Below are 21,830 nucleotides of genomic sequence, written 5' to 3'. Positions count from 1 at the left end.
ATCATCCTGCCCATCTTTGGCTGCCAAGCGGGCAATTTATTTTTTATTGCTTCTAAATAAATGGTTATGCATTAAAGTTCCTGACGGCAGCTTTAACTTTTCCAAACACAATTCTACCCGGCTAAATTACAGCAGTAATAACTTCTTTTTACTGCATCTACTGCATTAAACACATAGCTCGGTCATGTTGAGTCACATTTTGATGAAAACTGCAACAAAAATAAATGACGCCGTTGTTCGTTTATGAAATCCGACATAAAAAACAAACAGCTTATTTGCTGAAGTTATCGATACTAAGCTTCTCAAAGACTATACGAAAGCTTTTAGTTTGACCTAAAGGTGCAAACAGCAGGAAGACAGAAGAAGAAAAAAAGCAGATCCACCTGAGGGAAATATAAAAGGTTAATTCTAGCAAGCCTATTTCCCATCCCAGAATAGAGCAGGGTGCATAAATGATTATCTACTGCCAGAAAAAAAAATTCTCTGTGATTGGATTAATCCAAACCGGGGTCACCTCAGAACAAGAAACAACGTATCTTTCTCATATTCCAACTCTTGTGTTTTTATTCTAATTGGGATGGCCCTCAAGGAGAACAAAAAGAAAAAAAAAAGAAAAAAAGGCATACAGCAGGAGAGATCATGAAGGAGGACAGCCTCAAGTCAGCTCCAGCAGAGGGGCCCTGCTGACCTAGATCCAGGCTGAGTGGGGATGATATTAGCAAAGCAATTAAGGGAGATGACAGCCGTCAGGCAGGGTCAGACTGACAGGGATAGCAGTCTGTATCCCTGCCTCTCGAGCATGTTCCCTTTCTCACTTTTTCTCTCTCTCTCTCTTACTCTGCTGTAATGGCTATTGATTTTCCACAACTAAACAAGAAGGCCTCAGCCCAGAAGTGGCCGATTTGGTAAAAAGATTTAAAAACAAAAACAAAAAAGAAAAGTTTTAGGAAGAACGAAGTGAGCTTGGAAGGTGTGGGTGAGATGTAAGGCGGCAGGGATGGAGGCTCACAGATCAGCGACCCTGTCAGAAATCACCAAATATAATTGGGAAGTGTATCCTCTACCTCAAAAAGCTGTTCCATGTTTTTGCCACAGGGATGAAATATGATCAAACTGGAGGTAAAATGAGGCAAGTTGACTTTTTTTCCTGGAGTGAAGGTGGCGCTGGCTGAAGTTAATTTAACTTTAGTGTATGTGTATATTTAATTTATTTGATCATCTGATGATATGCTTTATGCACATCACATGGGTTTAATGAACTAGCGGGTACATTTGTTGACAAAAGTGTTTCCTTTAGTCTCTTTCCTCCAGCCAGCACAGGTAAATCAATAAGGTTTCACTTTATAACTGAAAAGCTGCATTATTCTTCAGCTGCCACTTTGTGGGAAAGTGGCCTTGCAGATGAGCTCATTTCCCTTTTCTGTTTTTCAGTGCACTTTAACAAAGGATACTTTAGAGCTAGTTGTTTTCCCTGTAAAACACCCCTGGTTGCAGGCAAAATAAAGGGTTAAGAGAGCTGGTGTGTGGAGAGTTTGAGTGTTTTACCTCTGTTAAGATAGCTCAAGTTCAGAAACAAACCTCTCCTAATTACACCACTAGAAAACACATGTATGAAAGCACAGGGTGCTTCAGGTGAGGCTGATGTCACTGCTGGAATACACATATCCACACACAGCTACAAATGCACCACAAGGTGCATCAACACGGTTTAAGTGGCACTAAATTACCAGTGGTATTGGTCTGTAGTGGTGGAGAATATACAAGGGTTGGTCTAAAATTTCAGCAGCTCTGATAAGATCCTTCACCGTGCTTCAAATATTAGCTCCCACCTTTGCTTAGAACTGATATTAAAAAGCCTCTATAGGTTTCTAATCCCATTTTTTATCATCTAACAAAATGCAAGGATCTAATAGAGTACGACAAATGTGCAGCTACCTTCTCAGGGAAAACCAGATTATAGAAAAATCTCATATTACAACATAGTGGTGTTAAAATGACCCACAAAGCATACATCCATATGAGCAATTACAGAAGACAGTACCACTTACACTTACATCACCAGGCCCATTCAGCCGTCACAGAGCAGCGTACTATAGCTATGTGTTGCTTTATCCCAGCATGCTTTGCTCCAGGCATGCGACTCTGCAGTGTCGTGTTCAACATGTCTGCTTAAATCTGATCTCAGTGGGTGGTTGTATGCTTGACAAAAGCAGGAGAGGCTGACATACAGGCAAAGCGAACTACACAATAAAAATACAAATAAAAAACAGCCGAGGGGAAGATAAGTGACATGATGAGATGAAATGACAGAAAAAAAAGGCTCAAGAAAGAAGATTGTTCAATTCAAAAGTGTAAATTTGTTGAGTGGCATTTGTTGAAGTAACACCTGTGAGTTAACAGAGGAGAGAGAGAGGGGCGAGGTATTTACATAGGCTGCTCACTGACGTATTTGTTTTGCTTTCATCGGCTCATCTGGCCACAGAAGGTCAGTACGTATAGAAGAGGGCTTCTTTTTTAACTGCTCTCCAAAGCCAACAACACCTGCTCATCTGATACCTCGAGTACACTTCAGACAGCGCCTCGCCTAGCTTGGCACTCGGTGCACACCAAACTGCCTTCCTGCAGATTCTCTCTCTGCTGCTACAGTGTCAAGAATTTTTATCAACAAAAATTTCTGCTTCAATCTGAAAATCAATTTTACAAGCAGCACTTTCATTTTTTGGGGTTTACTGGAAAGATGCACAAGTGTGTGTGTGTGCATGTATGTCTGTGTGTGTGTGTGTATAGTGAGGCTGATGTGAATTTTGATGCAAGCAGGAGTTTAAACTCAAACTGGATTTGATTTGCCTCAGCAGAAAGTAAAGGTTTTGGAGGGTAGAGTTAAGGAAAAACACATATGGTGCAGGAATGCACATTCACAGCCCCTATAGAACCACTTTGACATCTGCACTACACATGTGCCATCCATAAACCTGCACGAGGATCCCCTTTTTTAATAGATTTTACATGCACACCGAACGCAAAAACCTTCACATGAGGTGGTGGAAAAGGGCTTCCTGATTATATAATAGAAGAAAATTCTTTATTTGAAGTGCAAGTTAAAAGCAAAACTGCAAACGACCAGTAGCATTCAGCAATGCTTCAATATTTAATGCCTGTATTTGCCCTCTAAACCCTTCTAACAGACTTCAGTAATAACCGGATAAATGACAGCAGCCTCTCAAGTTCATTTTCAGTAATAAATGCAATGGAGTATAGCCTCGCTCTAACTTCGGCACCTTTGTCGCGCCTGTGGAAAACGACACAAGTCATCTGTAATCCTCTCCTCCTACATATGCAGGGATGGAGATATGTGCCGTAATGAGCTGCACTCCGCAGATGGCTATTAAAGCTTATGTCAACATTAGGGAGATATCCAAAATAAAAAATGAATAAATAAAAAAAATTGGCAGATGATATTCCCAATTAATTCAGAGTAAATTCTCACACAGTGCCTTTGACCACAGATGATAAGAAGGTAAATCTGAATTCTTTGATAAGAGCCCCTGTTGGGAAATTAATTTCAGCAGAGAACATTTGGTCCTTACAGAGCTGCGATGTAATTAAAGGTTAAAAAGGAGTTTTCATACAAGCATGGAAATTGCTTCCTTTCAAACGTGTATCACTGTAAATCTGGTGCACCGCCGCTATTCACAATGTCAGTGTTTTCTTTAACTGATGCAGAGCAGGAAGGAAGCCACAGCGCTGTGCAGAAGTCCGAGACGGAAAAAACCTTCTTATTTGATTTTTATTTCGTTTTTTTTTTTTTTTGCAGACCAAACAGCTTGAGTCAGCTAAAAAATTTAAAACATTCAATCAAGTTCGGCGAGGAACAAAGGAGGAAAGGAACAGCAATAAGTTTTTATCTCCCATCTCAGATGTTGCATAATGCATTGTGTGCAGGCTCTATTTTATATGTGCATCCTGTCAGCATCACTGCATCCAAGGTAACAGAGGAATAAAAACAATACATTGACCAGAAGTAAAAAGAATATGGTGAAAACACAAAAGCTGACTGTCTCTGTTATAGTAGGAGAAATAAAGCAATGAAATGTAATATAATATAATGCTCAGCAAAGATGAAATTACCTATAACTCTGCTTCTGAAGCACACACTGTTTTATATCCAGGCTCTATAGCTGAGTGCTGCTCAAGACATTAAGTGAAACAATATACCTTATCTGCTGTGATAACCATCTTGGCAACTAATGACACACACTAAGCTCTGATTTACGGGTCACGACATAATACCACATGCCCAGTGTAAAAAAAAATAAAAAATCAATACGCCATCACTTGCATTGATGCTCAGGTGTAGGTAAATAAGACAGCGGACAAGACAGACTGAAATGCTTCTTGATAACGTCATGTCACGAAGGCTACGCATCAGAATGGCTTGTGCAAACCATGGCTGACAGGATCCTGTGGATGAATAGCTGGATGGACAGACAGCCGTGAGTGACGCTCAACATTCCTCAGCTTTCTGTTTGGGTTATGTCACCGTGTTGTACCTCCTTGAATAGACGATTTGCCAAGAATAAAGGGGCGGGGGGGATCTTTGAAAAGCAGGCATTGATTGTTTTCCATTGCAGATATGCTTTTGTGAAATCCCCCTGTTTTCTTCAGCTCATGGTTCTATCAATAAATTGCAGGTGGCAGCTCTAAAAACAATATGTCTGCATGGATTTGTCATTTATCTTTAGCTCAGTGTCACTGAGGCCCACCTACTGTTTTTTTTTTTTATTGGAAGGTCAGGTGACAGTCTGAAACTTTCTTATGATGGGAAGCTGACAATGAAGATGTAATGAGCTTTTCATGGCCTGTTCAGTTTACAATGTGCTTTTTAAAAAGCTGCACAAAAGAGCTTATGAAACTAGCTATTTAAACATCACTGTGAGTGAGTGCTGGCCATCCAAAGCAGGCAGGCAGGCGTGTATAGTTTTAAACAGCAGAGTAAAAAAGTTTTATCTCCTGAGCCAAACATGATCTGACAATTAAACTTAAACGACTTGAGAGTACTGTACTTATTCCACGCCATGATTGAAGATAAAGTAGGTACATACTTTCTCTCCTCTCTCTCTTATGATGTGTTTTCGTGCTGTGCAGTCCCTGAGGGCACTTTAAGGAAAAGAAGCAACACTGATAGCACTGCTGAAAGTGCCAGCATGCCCCATTCACAGATATTAGCCTCAATGGCCTGGATAAGATGCCATGCTAAAACCCCTGCTGTGTGTATGTGTGTGTGTTTGTGTGTGTCAGCCTCTTCGGATTCTATGCTCCTTTAACCACGGGCCGACCCCCTGCGGTGCCTTACGTCTTAATCACTCCAGGGGCGTGCAGGAGACAATGCCTCACTGTTTATGTGACAAGAATATAACCGGGTACGTACGACAGCGAGAGCCGCACTCGGTGTTTATGAATGTGTGTTTATGTTCCGCCTCTGTTATGGTCTGGTAGCAGCATGTGAATGTGGGATCCCCGTGTGCCACACACACACACACATATCGGAAGCCATTTTAATCATTCAGACCACGGCCGTGCCTTGCGAAAGGGCTGGAGAACGCCCTCATGAATGGCAGCATGAGAGCTAAGAGTGTGTGTCTGTGTGTATGAGAGAGAGAGTGGGGGGGGGGCTTGTGAAAAGCCTGACCTTGCTCCCCTGCTTTCTCCTCTCCCTTGTTCCTGCACACCTAATTGCTCTTAGCTGCAAAGACAATATCAGACATGCATGTCATGGTGGCCAGGTCAGAGGTCATGTCATTAGTGACATTACTTTTCTGCTTAGAAGGTACTTTTACCCAGAACTACCCCATCATTATCTGCCTCCACAGCTAAATACTCCACTGCACAGCATCCAGATAAATGCCTTTCTAAAGGCTTCTTTTCCCTCTTTGTCAGCAGGTGAAGGCTTCTTCTTGTTTCAATAATGGTGGGAGGCGGACGTCCATCCATGAGCACGGTCGGAGGCAGGGTTTTAAAAAACAGCACTTAACCTTACATCAAGGCTATTTCTACTATTTCTGCTTATGTGGCTGCAGGAGGAGACATGTGACACTAAAAATGTTCAACTTAACATCTTTATCCCGCCACAGCGGGCCATCCATTAAGTAAAGGTACATATAGCACAAACTGTAATGAAGTACCATGGACTTAAATGCTAAAGGACATGCTAATATTTATTTAACTCATAAAATAACAGTGTCATTTAACATTAGAAGGAAGGATACATAACTACACACACTGTGGCGCACACACAGAATGTGAATGACTGTAGTAGAGACCATGTTTCCCAGCATTTCCGGACATTTTTTTTAGACTAAATGTTAATGGATTAATTGAGAAAATAATTTACAGATGAATCAATAATGAAACATGTTGCTCTAATAGAGTGTCTTGAAAACTGAGTCGCATTAAAAAAAATCAATTCTTGACCTGGATGGTCCAAATAATCTAAGGTCTACTTTCTAACTTTCTATTTATTTTGTGCCGCATCACTTTCCCTTATGAATAAGATCACTGAGATCACTGAGAACACAAAAAAAACACTTATAATGCATACCAACCCTGAACACAGTGGCAAAACATGTGCAAAACATGTGCAGGACCATAATCTATGAATAGCAAAGTACAGAAAATTTGAATGTGCATAAAGTCAAGGTAAAGTGTCTTTCATAGAGGCTGCTCCACTATTAAATACATTATTCCCACAGCCTGCGGCCATCAATACCTTTACAAATCTAAAGAGGTATAGATTGCACACTAAATATTTAATCGAATGCAGAATAGGTCCACTGTCACTAACCATGAAACAACAAATTCAGATGCCAGAGAATCTGTGTCTGTGTGCCTAACAGTGGTAAAGCATTAAAACTGTGGTTTGGTTTAATCACCAACTCTCCCACAGTAATGGCTCTCAGCTCATCCAGCAGATTTGCACCATATGAGCATTATTGCAGAAAATGCCGCCCTGTGCTCTGTTCTTTGTGACTCACGCTGAAAGGACCATAGCAGAGAACTGAAATGTCGCTTTAAACAACCTGACAATAAGGACTCTCACACACACCTCGCAGTAATTTACTCAGTCTTCAACAGGAGAGAGGCAACTTTCTTTCTCATTAGCTGCTGCTGCTCAGTCCCCTCCAGTCTTTTATTCAGTCCACCCCACACATCCCATCCTTCCTCCTCAATAGTGCGGCAGGTAGACTGCCAGCTGATGGCACCTTTGTTTGAGATGCTCTGCGCGCTACCAGGGGACCTGTTTTCCTCCTTGCAGAAGCTTGTCATCTATCATTACTTAAGGAGGCCTTGAGAATGATTCTGGCAGACAGCTCCAGTTTACCGTCTGGGGGCCCAACATAAACAGCACAAGGCGGGCAAAACAAGGGTGATGATGACCATTACTTCCCAAGGTATGTGGTTTTAAAAAAAAACAACAACAACAACTTACTGTGTTTGGTTCCAGCTTGAATTATAGTAACAGAATTGGCAAGCAGCAGGATATTTTTGATAATTTAGCTATTGTATTTTTTTTTTTTGCATGTTTCTCACACTCTGCTGTGAGGATTTAGGGCACATTCACACCAAGAATGTCTGGAGTGCTTTTAAACAAACTCTGCAACTCTTTTTGCTTAAAATGAGAACAACAGCACTCGAACTTGGCTCTGAAACAAATAACCCCACCAGGGCTCTACAGTATGTGCTACTCCGAGCTAAATGTGCTGCAGTTTGTTTGGCGTGAGAACAGTCATAAGCAACTAATGGAAAACCCTGAAACCACTCACAGCTTTACAGGCACGCAGAGACGGATGGTGACACCTTATAGCCGGCGGGTAACCACTGGCTATAAGATATTCCCATAGACATTTTCAATTAGTGGGTAAGATGAATGCGGTGTCATCACACAGTGGAACTTCAAAGTTGTAACACCTTTCTTTTCTTTTGTTATTACTCACTAAAATACAAAAGAGTAAGTACTTTATTCAAAAGTTGCTGCATGCTGTGGTTACAATCAGCTGAAAAGAGAATGATTGTAACAAAAACCAGAGAACTACTGATCATAATTTTATACTGAAAGCCTATAATTTCATGCCACAGAGTTATAAATTGTGAGGACAGGGTGTTGCATTGCTATTAAGTCAGGATTAACTGTTGGCCGAGGTATAATCAAAAAGTTTTCATAAGTGTCATCAAATGCGACTGAGGTCGTTCTGATTGATCACATTCAAATGTGGAGGAGAGGCTCCTTAATTGAAAGCGAAAAGAAAATGTGGGGAAACATTTAAATAAATAAAGCTGACAATTTAAGTCTTGCCAGGAATGCATTAATGGCATTAGTAAGAAGTGTAGTGCTGCACTGGGCTGTTGATGTGAGTGGAGAGTGAAGTTCAAGGAAAGACTGGGAGAAGTGGGCGTGACTGAAACAATCAATGGATGCCTGCAATTGAGACATCAGAAAGACTTTATACCATCCCAACAAGTGCTGCTGCTGCTGCTGCTGCTGGTGGTGGTGGTGGTGCCTTAATGAGAGAAGAAGAGAAAGCCATGTCCACAAAGGCGTAATGTTACACTCAAGTGTTCCTCATCAACTTATGTAACACTTAAAACCAACAACACAAAGCACTAAAGACAACAGGCAACAGAACCACAATGAAAGCAGGTGTGGTGAGCATTGAACCAGACAGGTTGTAGAATAAGAGAATTGATCAATGGTGTCCTCACAGTTTGTCGAGCAGATTCCTCCAACTATGCTGTTTTCACAGCTTGAGGTCTCTTGAGCAATAAAAAGCAAATATTTGCTTTTTTATGTGTTTCTGTGTAATGTATGATATCAGCTAAGCCATGACTGTCAAGTTTTTACAGCATTAAAAAAAAATCACAATGTGCCCTTATATCTAAACCAGTATATTTAAAAAAAATCAATATCTAAAACTATAGAAAAAAGAAATACTCTCTAAATTAATGAACCCTGTGTTAGCGAGGATGCTAGCCTGCTCCACTGTGTCAATATAAACAAGCACAGGTCAGCATGTACCGGTAACTTCTAACCTTAAATTGATAGCAGCCCCAACCAGCAAATGTCCAGCTCTTGATCAGACTACAAAACAAGCTGCAGGTGAGATGAGCCGTTTCCAATGTATGCAGCACAACAGTGCATTTGGCCATAGAATGAGCTTTCCACAAACCACAGAACGATTGTGCACCTGAAGCCCCCCCAGTGAGGGTTGAACCTCGACAAAGAGCGCACATAATGAGCCCTGTTCATCAGTGATGCACTGACCCAGGACGGGCACATACACGTAATCACACACAAACACACACACAGCCCAACCCCCGCCCGTCCACGATGCCTGTGGCGCCCACGCCTGGTCACCTCGCTAAGGGATCAAAAGCAGTATGTCGTTCTAATCAGTCCTCACAGTGGGCAACCCCATTAATTCAATTCTATTTCATCAGCGGTGAGCAGACCACCAGAGGGGTCCGTACATTCCTGGGGTCTCGCCGTCCAGGAGTAATCCTATCTCTTAATGACCTGAGATCAGGCTCTAACCCTGTAATTGCTTGGAGACCAACTTGGTTTTGCTTGCTGATGGAATTGCAAGAGAAGAAACAAAGACGGACGTAGCTCATTTTGCAGACACAACAGGGAAGTCGAGCAAAATTAATGACGCTGTATGTCAAATAATTCCAGCCCCACCCACAAACCAGGCCAACACCACGTGCGGTACCACAAGCTATGTATAGCACATATAAAAATATAGCCCAAGAAATTGAATTATTTCATATCTAAATTCTGTTTAACAACAATAATAATGTTTGTAAAATTACTCAAATGAAAATAGATCACAGTGGTTTCTATGGGAAAACATAAGTGCAGAATAAAATGATGAGGCAGAGTATGACTGACTCATTCTTTTATTATATTTTAGTACCGCACTGTGTGGCTTCTCATAATAAGATGTTTATTGGGACATAAGATAATGAGCTTTTCATATCTTACCGTACCTTTGGTCTCTGGTGGATGGGGATGCTCATCACAGACAAATTAGATCTTTTGTGTATTGCTGTCTACACCTGCAGAGAAAAAACAACAACAACATAACAGTAGGTGAGTGTGGTGAGGCTTAAAAAAACAGCAAATTAAAATGAATCCATCTGTAAATGTGGGCCAAAATGTTCTCGTGTCGGCCATCTGTTAGTGCCAAAGAATCAGGCGTCCCTTCACTCAAAAGCATGAAAAAAAACACATTCAAGTGTGCAAGAAGAGATTTATTAGTGTAACCTCTGGGGAACAGATAAACGACTGCACAGAGACGCACCGAGCAAAACCTATCAATAACTCCCCCAACTGTCCTGAGAGAATATCAGAGGTCAGCGGCGGATAATTTGGCAGAGGAAAAGGCTAAACAGAAGGCATATGTTTGGAAAGCTCCCTGGGACTGCTAGCAAAATGAGTGCAAATAAAACCGCATGCAGACACCAAACTGAAAGCTCTGCTCTTTATAAGATGACGACAAAGAAGAGGGAGATGACACTTCAAAGCCTTTCATTGTGTAATGTTAACAACAGCGCTGGTGTTGGTAAAAAAAAAAAACACACAAAACAAAACAAAAAAAAAGCGATCATCTGACTCCTCTGCGGTGGCAGCCTTTGGAAGTCACCACATCTCACTCTTTGTTTGTCTGTCTGTGAGACAGCATGTGTGTGTGTGTACAAGGACATTTGTCGAAAAACAAGCACACACACACAAAAAGACATCAATTATTCTTTGAATTACAGCTTGATCACAGAAAATGAAAGAAATAAAGATCAATGTGGCAAACAAAAGGAGTGAACTTGTACAGAAAAAAAACACACTCCCGATCTATGGATCAGTTTTTATGATGCACTTTTTCATCTCAGAAGGAGAAAAAAAAAAGACATCTGTACTGAACTTCATGATCTAAAAAATCTGTATAAACACCCAACTTCAATCAAAGAGCACGAGGAGGGCTTTGTTACAGACAGAGACCCTTCATAGATCATAAACCTGAAGGCAACACTATCCACCACCGCTTTGTTTTTACTGGAAATCTTCTTCTATTATGAATATTACCACCTTTCTTCTTTACCTATGCATTCTAATTTTTACACATTCATGATCACATGGTCAAATCAAGCTTCCTTTAACAGAATAAAAAAAATGCAGCAGAAAACATTCTCCCATTCCGCCACTTTTCTTAGTAGAAAAAGAACAATCAGCCTGTTTCTTTGGTAGGAACAAAGGAAACAGGTTTGTACTTATCTGTGAGCCATCCTCATCGTTTTTAGCCAAACTTTTTTTTTATTTTATTTTTTTTTTAATTTGTTGATGGTGGGTGGCCAACTCAAGTCTCACATCCAAATAAAAGTACAGTTTAATAGCTATGCAGTACAACAGATCTAGAATGCAGTTCCACACCAAGCTGAAAGACCATCTTTAATAAAAAACAGCAATCATTCAGTCTTTGAGCAAGGCACTGACAGGCTCTTATTATGCCGGGCAGCTAATAATCAAAAGCTTTTGTGTTGTGATGTGCAGGTACAACTCTCTCTGTCTCCTCGCTGTCCCTCTGTTAAGACTCACTGCCAGAAATATTAAAAAAAACAAGAGGTAGTGAAGCAGGTGAAGTATCTGCTCTGCTTCAAAGTATAATACCCCTGATGATACAGAGCGCTCTCAGGATGGGCTGCAGAGTAGAACCATATGTCTGAGGCAAAGCAGACAGGGAAACCTTTTCAAAAAGTTAAATGTTATTGAACGCTCATTCATCATGTTTTGCAGACTCTACTTCCAGCTCGCATACATCACGCCTGACTTAATAGTCTGTAGAACATGATTTTGGCTGCATTTTTCCTTTCAGGATGAAAAATGGTGAATCAACGCCTGTTTCTTTATACTTTAAAAGAAAAAAGTGATTTCCATTGTGATGATTGTGCAGGAATGAAAAGGGCTTCCTCGCCAAATATTCCGTGAGAGGATGATGAAGTAGACAGTCGCTTGTCTTGTATTAAAAAACGATTCTTTCCACCATCACTTTATATAGTTAAAATGTATTTGCTACTGCAACAAATGCCACTCTAAATAAAGCTTCTGACATGTGGGTGTCGATGTAACACAGCTATAATAAGCTTATTAAAAGTTAGAGCATGTCCAACATGTGCAACAAAGGTTATGCAGCTGAACGCATCCTCTCGTTGTTCTTAGAGGATTATCATTTAAAGCATAAATACAGAACAATGCAAAGGACAATAAAGACTTTATGACCGTGTATTGGACTGTGTATATGGACACGCTTCACCCTGTCGGCGTGAAGCGTGTAAACAAAACCTGGATTTTCTTTGTTGCTTTATTCTTATGAGTAAAAATGTGTGGAAACCCCGTAGGAAAAATGTTTACTTTGCCATGAAATTAGCGATGTTTTCCATTAACTCCACACAAAGCAATCATTAACCACCTCATTGGCTTCTCCCTATAGATTTATAGTTCGTCTCCTCATCCTTCAATTATATATTTGCATATTTGTAATGAAAAACACTCTTTCTGTCCAAAAGTCACTATACTGGACTTCATTCCAAATAATGAGTTAAATCATCTGAGATTTATAACGTAAACCTGGGGTACAAAATAAAAAAAAATAAAAAAAAAATACATTTATTCAGTGGATGTACAGAAAAAAAAAGTTCTATGGTGCCAATTATTGTAAACTTGTCAAAATGAGGCTCGGCTATAAATCATCTATGTAATTATCAATTGATTGAAGCAGCTATCTAACTGTGAAAAACTCTTGGAAGCATAATACATCAATTTTAATGGCATTTCTTAATCAGAACGCTCAGCAATCAGCAGAGACCAATTAGGACCTGAGAGATAGAGACCCGCCATTAATAATCAAACTTGGCTGCCATCACGTTGGCTCCGCTCTCAAAGGGGTTTTTTGGGAGCTGTTTTCAAGTGGGCCATTTTGTTTCAGGGTGAATTGTGAGATTTAAGATACGCAATATAACCATGAAAACAAAGTCCGGACTCCTAAAAAAAAAATTTAAGCAGCTTTGTGACAGCCAGACTGTCAAATTACCACTGACTGGTGTGACTACAGTGTAATATTTTCTCTCATGAAATCAAAAGGCTTCTTTTCCAAGCAGCAATACATTCATGTCCAGAGAGAAGTAATGGATGGGTCTATCTCACAAAGGCTGAGAGAAAAAAGAAATGTCTACTCAGGAAAGCTATAAAAACTACGGCAGAGCCCACAGGCTCTGAGCAATGACACGAGATATCTTTACAACAGCACCTTCGGCTGCCGCCTTATTAACATTATGGTCAGTTTTATCGCAGGCAGAGTCGGCGTGCATTTGAATACAAAACACAAGCTAAACTGAAACACATAAAAACGTGTGAGCTGCACAGAGAGAGTGAGCACGAGCATTACTCTTTCTGTCTTTCTGAGCTTCTCTTTGATTGTTAGCTCCCATGGCTGCACATATGAGTGGCAGCAGTTTGACTTTCAAGTGTAACATATAGATGTAAGGGGAAGGTAAATATATACCAATGCTCCTGTGATTTCTGTATAAACGTCAAGTAGTCCAAATGTGAAAATATGATGACTACATTTCTCTCAGTGTGCTTCCACATTATTACATGATCAAAAATGCCTTGTCTGCTCTGATTGGTCAAGTCAAGGTGTCAAGGTGACAAAGAGTATGAGAGATGTCATATGAATATATATAAACTTATATATAAGTTATACATATAAACTTAGAAAGTGTGTCTGTAGGTGCTATCATTCACTGAGTGTATCCATGGAACAAGCCTCTGCCCCAGACAACATTTTAGCAGTGTGCAAATAAAAACAGCCTGTTGCCAGATGTCATACAATAATTACTAAAACACAATTACAGATCCCGGTCATTGTGCTGCAGGTATTTATACAGGGGGAATATCTACTGCCAGCATGAATTAATCAGCACTGGAGTGCATGCATCACAGCGTTCGGTGCTTGGGAAAGGGCCAACATTTTATAAGCTGCTGTAGCCTCTTGGAAGAGTACATCCGAGCTAAGGCAAACAGGTTGTAAATAGGACGCGATTACAGATGCACATCACACCTTCCGCAAACACATGATTTATGTATCCTCTTAACTGAAAAGCCACCTTTCAACTTGCACTGTTGGAGTATGCAAATCAGACATGGCTGTAAGTCGCTGTTATGTAAACCTTCCATTAATTGTGAACTATTTACATATTTATTTCTACACTGGAGACAAATGATTCAGACTTTTACAGTAGCAGAGTCTCTCAAAGTGAAACGCAGGCAAACAGAATCCTGCAAGATGTAATTCTGAATAAAATTATTTTAGAAGGTTACTTGGAGAGGCTCCTTGAGATTAACTAATATTTAATGTGCTATGCTTTCTTCTGAACACCAAGACAAGTGCCAAAGTCAAGGCAGAAACACTCCACTGTACAATTACTGCAGCACATAAACTATATACTGGCGACTGAAATGACAGCAGCACACAGCTCCAACTGTTTTATTGTAATTTCCTGTGATTCTGAGAAGAAAGACAAGTGAATGAGTTCAAGTGACTTCAGTGACCGGTGAAATTTGTTTTCCTCTTGAAGTAATTTGAAGTCTGGTTTGCTTCAAGCGGACAGAGCTGGTTTGAGTCTGACATTCCACCTCGAAACCTGTTCCAGCAGGCCGCTCTTAAGCTCCGCTTCTCCTCAAGGCAGATTCAATTATTCAATTTCAAATAAATTATTGCATAATACATCCGTGTCCCTCTAAGGACCGGTGCACTCTCCAATAATGTCTGCTATATTCTGCATTTTTAACAACTCAGGCACACCTAGAAATATGTTTTATATTATATTATAGATGATGTTTATTCCAAAGTGGAGATAAGGTTGTAAAGTGTACCTTATTAAAATGACTAAGGTTCATAAAGGAGATGCCAGGGGAGCTGTGGCTGTCAGATAGGCGCAGAGCAGAAATATTCCTGCAGCCAGGCTTACTGTAATGGGGCCCCGGCATAAACAAGAGGGAGAAAGAGAGAGAGAGAGAAAAAAAATTGGCGGTGGCCACTCTGGTGGTGATGAGCTACAAGATAGAAAAAGAAGATTTTCTATGTCCACCTCCTTCTCATCTCTCCACCCCTAGAATCTGTGGACAAAACCTGCTGTGTCATCATATGGGACTAACAGGCTTAACCTGCCCCCTGTGGAGACACTCACCACACAGCAGCTTGAAGGGGCCCTGAGACGCTGCCCCGCAGGCCCGAGTCCAAACCAAATCCTCACCCCCACCACCCATCCCCAAAGATGTCAAGTGAATTTAAACACTTCATGTGGGTATTAGAATCATGGTAATAGCTCCATATTTGTGATTATGACTGTTGCTTCTTTCTGTGTACAGAAAAAAAACCAGCGCCACATTAAGTAACATTCTGGTTGAAGCTTTGGGTAAATTTGGAATTGGGTGCTTATCTGTAAGTATGGCCCTTGGCTCTGGCTCTTGGTGTCAGCTTGCTTGCTCGGGGCCTAATGAGTCCCAGCATTTTGTTGAGCAGTGTAAGCTTGGCTCTGCTTCCTGGAAGGCAGAGCTGATGGACTACATAGAAAATATAGAGGCCACAACACTATGGGCTTAATGCACAGCACTCAACAGACGACATACATGCATACATACAACATAGTGCTATAGTCAACATGAATGCATCCATGAGAGCAGGCACCATTAGGCCGGGTTGGTTTGTATTGGTTTCTAGGCAACACAACTTAAAAACATAAAGAACACACATCTACATGTCAATGTCAATACATGTCTTACCTATTAAATCAAAATAGTAAAAAAATAAACGTACTTTAAAAGACAGAAATATTTGCAAACCATTCACTCAAGTCACCCTGGATGCAGGAGGTTCACAGCTTAGTGCATTTTGAGACCATTTGGGTCTGTGAACTGGGAAACTGCAGGCTTTTTAGAAATATGATACCAGCATCACTGGCCCTTCAGCGACTCTGTTCAAGAGGGTAACTGAAGAGACTGCTTTTCATAGTTCGCTGATCTCTAAAGAGCTCGGGAAGCTAGCTGCATTTGCTCATGGCCTTTTGCCCTCATGTGTTAGCAAGTATATTATGCTTTGTAATAGCTGCTGATGCTAAATATTCAGCAGCATATTCAAGCAAGATATCACTGCCGCTGAAATCCAATAAGGGAAGCACAAAGGCTGTGGTGGGAACTGCAGCCTGAATGATGCAGAGCTGTTGGCAAGTAAGTAAAATTCACCCTATAAATGTCTGAACCGTGTCCATCTTTTATTGTGGTTAGAAAACAGTGTCACACCTGTCCGTGTTGAGGGATAGCTCCGGGTTTTCCACACAGTCTGCAAAAATAGAAACTGAGAAGGTTACAGCTACCGATTATTTACAGGTGTTAGAACACCGAGAGCCAAACAGAGGCAGCCACGATGTGCTTTGGTCTTAAAGAAAATTAGATCTCGTCGTCTGCCTCAGTGAAACCACCGTCATCTTTTTGTTATCAAGGCTTCACACAGCCGACCACCTCAAGACAGGTCTCTACACAGACGAATAAACAAGGCCTTGAAGACCTCTTAAAATTCACTGTGATCACAAGTAAACAGAGCTTCCCTGTACAACTGCAGGTCCTGAATAAAGTCTGCATCTCTCCCCACTTCAGCAGGGCTACTTTAAACAAGCTTTTTAAAAATAAAAAATCTACAGTAGGACTTTGATAAGCATGCTGCTGCACACCACTTATTTAAACAACAGAAACAGACATGTGTGGAGAATAACAACAACAGAGGATGAAGGAGACATCTGTATGGCCAAAAACATCATCGGTAAGGATCATCACAAAACATAAGAGGGGCCAACTATCAGGTGAAGCAGCACGGTAATTATGCAGTTTGAAAGTCTAACTGACCAGAGGTTGTAAAGTGTCTATTTAAACAGCTGGTCTGTTACAGGGCTACCTCTGAAATGATCATTAACAGTCAAGTAAACCATCTGCAGACATTCCTTGACCTCCACTGGTCTGATGCACATATACTCAGCTATACTATACACAGCTGAATTTCAAAATAAAATGCTTCAAACGTGAGACCTTTCAGTGTATTAAGGGAAGCTCAGGTCCAGATTACTGAGCCTTCTGTTACATCCAGTGCACTTAAAAAATTAAAAATCAGTTTAAATAACTAACTAAATATCACCTTCAATGTACCCTAAAAGGATCTTGCCTCAGCCTTCCTATTTATTCTGTTTATTTAAATATTTCATGGTTTGAGGCGAGAAGTGAATCGATGCAGACTCACCCCGCCCTACTCTGCCTCTGATTGGTTGATTCTGATATCCTGGATTCTCCTAAGAACAGGATTACTGAAAATCTGCATATTCACACACAAACCATCCGCCAATCACCCAACCAAACAAATTAACTTTTTTTTTTATAGACCTCCATCCAATCACACGTTGCAATTATTTCTCCCTGTAACATTTGTAAGTGAGATGGTAACATCACACTCATTTATTTGGCTTTAAATAAACATTTATTTAACAAATAGCAACAAGTATTTTCACAATAAGACATCCATAATAAATAATAATTCTGAATGTCTGCTTATTTGTGTCCCGAAGTCTAAAGATATGTTCACATTTTACAACATGTAATTAATTAATGTTGCTCATTAGTGATGTATTATTTCTCACATCCAAATCCATCTACAGTTGACAGTGAAGGAATCAATGAATCAACCACAGCAATCATAACTGCGCTCACTTCCAACCAATCATCAAAACACACGTTTAAGCATAACCAACCAACTTTTAAAGGGGGCAGGTGGCAGCCAATCAGAGGCGGCGAAGGGTTGGTCATGCCTCCGCCATCCAATGAAACACATTTTGACTACTAGCTACACACTATTCATATATAAGAGGAGAGTGTAAGTGGAAAATAAATTAAAAAAAAGGTGTGCATCGCACAGGCCTGCCTGCATACGGTATACAAAGCACTACACTGCTGACACACTGCGCAGTTTACAGCACATTGTGAATACGTAGAACAGGAAACGTGGCTGCAGCTGAGGGAACAGGTCCAAATGGTGAGAGATACAGTTGTAAGCTTCCTTGCTGAATGTCAGGAGAAAAACATGGATACCACAGTAATTACAGTGTGAAGCTAGCCCCCAGCAGCAGCACCAGCAGTTTAAACTGTGTGAAAACCACTGTGTTTTTGTGTCTATGCTAACCAGCTGCTGGCAGAAGATTTATTATCATCAGCAGAAAGACATCCAACGTCTGATATAACTCACAGGAAAATAGAAAAGAAGCATTTTTTTAATTTAGTCACATGAAATATGGAAACTTAAAAAACAATTATAATTTCATCAGTACAGTTTGTTTACAGGATTATTTTTCCTTTCCTTATTTTACCCCAAAAAACAGTCAGGATTTCATTTAGAGTGCGACATCCAAGCTGCTGTCTTTTGCCAAGCGTGTGAAAGTGGTAACGGTCTGTGCGATTGTGACGACTTTCGGCAAGGTGAATGGGCACCAAACAAAAAAGTGCATTCCTGCATCAGCTGCATGTTTGCTGCCTTTATACAGCAATAAACATGCAGATACAGTATAGAAGCCCATGCAACTGGCTTTAATTATTCCAAATTGCATAAAATAATTGCAAGAGCATGTCTTTAAGTGATTACTAAAAAAAACGACTCCCCCTCTTAACCTTAGAGAAAATGGAGCTCATTCATGCTCTTCATTTTCATTTTGATTGGAGGCGTGTTGGTTCAGATTGGCCTTCTTATATCCACTACTCCAACAGAATAAGCAGGCTACATTTTAATATTGTGCTATGCAGGTAAACATAAGCTTTACATCGTACATACACTGCTCCATCTCATCCATGCTGCTGCCTTACAGCAGCCGAGGAACTGTTATGTTTATGTCACATGCCAGTAAAAAAAAAGATACAACCCTTACCCCGCAGAATCATTCTACATCCTGGGAAATAGGGTGAAATAAAAAAGATGGCCTTGAGCTACAGTATTGTAATTTGCTGACCATAACAACAGGAGTCGTTTTTCGCTTGGCCTTTACTAATGGGATAAATGCCTCTGGGTAATTTCTAAATGAATTTCTCAGGCCAAAGCAGTTCCCCAGGCCAACCTAAATCACATTTGATATAGAAGGATTATCCCTGATTGAGTTTAGTGCAAAGAAGCTTGCGACAAACTGGAGAAATCACAATACTTCCACAGAGGTGAGACCTGCCTGACAATGAGGCTACGTAGCTACATACACAGTACACACACACACACACACAAGGGTGTTAAGACTGCCTGTAGTGTGTGCTAATACCTCTGCGTGATCCTCCACCTATACAGAGACAGTTCTCCATCATGAGGCGAGGAGACCTCTGCTAAATGGTCCCCAGCTCAGAGGCGAACGCATTGTCTTACCTTATTGAGTGCAGAGCTGCCTGTCTGTTCAGAGAGGACTCGGACTAAAGCCCTTAATCCCTGCCTTGATTCACGATAGCCTGCTAGGTTTTCAAATGTCATCAGTGGGGAAGTGTGTCCTGCTCCTGCTCCACATGCTCAGCCCATTAATACAATAACAACTCTGGGGTGCATCCATTTAGGAACCGACACACACACAGTGCTGTCAGATGCCTGTTCATCTATTTATATATATAGTAGCTCATAAACAGGCATCAGAACTGAAACCAGCGAGGATTGACAAGTGTGTTGTTGGATATGAGCATCATGATAAAACAACACGCAATGTGATAATACCAAAATAACCCCCCAAAATTCCATCATCTAAACCTCACTTCACCAGAAAAAGAAACACAAACATGGATTTAAAAAAAAAAAAAAAAAAAACAATGTTCATCAACAACTTTTCCTCTCAACCAGTGCTCTACTTCACAGCTGAGGCTACAGCTCTTCACTGTAACAACACATGGGACCTGTGATGAGTAATGCTTTGCTGTCTGGAGCCTAGTGCTGGGATAAAACTTATATACATCTGTAGAATACAATAATAGGATTTTATAAATACAATGCAAAAAAAAAAGATGGATTAACTGATCCGGGAGAGTGTGTCACATTTAAAGATTTGTTTCCTATTTTTACTTTATTTTCTCTAACCATTAAATAAAATCTTATTTATCAGATTTTTTGTTTTTTTAAGACTGATTTAAGAATATTTTTATAGAACCTTCAGCTGCAGTAGTCACGTGTTAGTCCTGAATTACTGACTTCTTCTGTTTTCACACGCTGAGACGTGAAGTTTTCCTTCTTGTGGGAGCGCTTGCGCACAACGTGAGCGCCGTACACACCATTTGGTAGGCTATGGTCCTCAGCTAAAGGGCTGCCAGTGAAACTGATGATCCTCCTCATTCATTCATGATAGGACAAGTGCCCGTGTGTGCCGTCTCAACTACTGCCTAACGCAAAGCATGTCAGAACGAAGCGTACATGGAGTCAGCGTGGCGACTGTTCGCACCTTACGCTGTCAGAGTACTTACCTCCTCTCCCCGGCCGCTCGCTGCTCCTGTGCGTTTGTCCTTGTTTCGCTACGGCGGCTGATTATGTATGAATGCTGTCTTTATCCCGCAAAGACCGCTGTTGCATTTTACAGCAGAGGGAGCAACACTGTGCGGCGGCAGCGGCTTTGTGCTGGTCGTTGAGTGGCCTGTCTGTGCTCGGCTCCGCGCGTCACCAAGTGGAGTGGACAGGACTTGGCAGACGCGCCTTTCTGCGCTCGCTGCACGGCGGCGGATCTGAGATGTAAGCGACTGCTGCTTGGACGGACTGGCACACCGTGTGGCCACTTTACTCCCGATGCTGCTCCTCCCCTTTCACTTTGTTTGGCTCACACAAGCCCTACAGCGCCTCCCACCCGTTACTGTATGCAATTGCAGGTGTCAGCATGCAGGGCTGTAAGCCTATACTGGCACCACAGCATCAGAAGTTTAACAAATTCACGTATGCGTTCCCCATACACATTGAATAATATTACACAGGCTCACCTGAGGTGATCTAGTTTTTTTTATTCAAAGAACTGCTGCTTCTCTGTCCTCCCTGCTGGTTAAATGCTGGTAATTACATTCACTCAGCGTACCTGTTGTAAATCAGCCCCTGATTAGATGGCTGGAATTACAATCAGCAGGGCACAAATTACCTAAAATCAATGTCCCCTTTGCTTCTTTAGCCACTTTCCTATAATCACAATGAGAGGCGTGATGCAGCCAGGAAAATGGTGGGAAGAAAGAATCCTAACAGTAGGAGCCAACAGCCAAAATGACAATAATATAGGCCTCTTCAAAACCTAGTGAAGTTGCATCTTTTTAGTGGATTTATGTGTATTTTTACATTTGAAATAATTCAACTTTATCTTATCAGCCTCTGAGACAAGCAACTTATGGAGCAATTAACACAGACAGAAACCCTGTAATCCACAAAGGAGATTGAAAGACTAAAACTTTCAATTTGCTGCTTTACATTTGTTATTGCCTGATGGATTATCACCCTGTCATGTCGCCATTAGAGTCTATTGGTTGTGAAGCTCTGTGGGCAGCGCAGTGACACACTCACTTTGCTTGATTAGTTCTCCTTCTAGGACTGTGTGGGCGTGCATGGTCTCTCTCACTCTCTCTTTTTTTTTTGATTGACAGCTCTATCGGCTGCTCGTTAAGGTGGGGCCATGCAATCACTCATCTATCTGTAGTGTTGGAGTGACGTCAT

At 41.0% G+C, this 21,830-nt stretch overlaps 1 protein-coding gene across 2 annotated transcripts in view; it reads right to left on the bottom strand.

The window, feature by feature from the left end:
- Positions 1-20,881, bottom strand: part of klhl29 (kelch like family member 29) — a 181,892-nt gene extending 161,011 nt beyond the window's left edge. The window contains exons 1-2 of one of the 2 annotated variants that reach the window (XM_028397210.1): positions 20,612-20,881; positions 10,042-10,110 (exon numbers count right to left, since the gene is read on the bottom strand). The gene's annotated coding sequence lies outside the window, so the exon portion shown is untranslated. Of the gene's footprint in view, positions 1-10,036; positions 10,111-20,611 lie in introns of both variants that reach the window. The other variant, XM_028397211.1, reaches the window with a different exon arrangement.
- Positions 20,882-21,830: the final 949 nt, after the last annotated feature.

Source organism: Parambassis ranga, chromosome 24 (assembly GCF_900634625.1).
Source record: "Parambassis ranga chromosome 24, fParRan2.1, whole genome shotgun sequence".
In the NCBI taxonomy this organism is placed as follows: domain Eukaryota; kingdom Metazoa; phylum Chordata; class Actinopteri; family Ambassidae; genus Parambassis; species Parambassis ranga.
The sequence above is the reverse complement of the archived record's forward strand: the minus strand, read 5'-3'. Positions and strand labels throughout refer to the sequence as shown.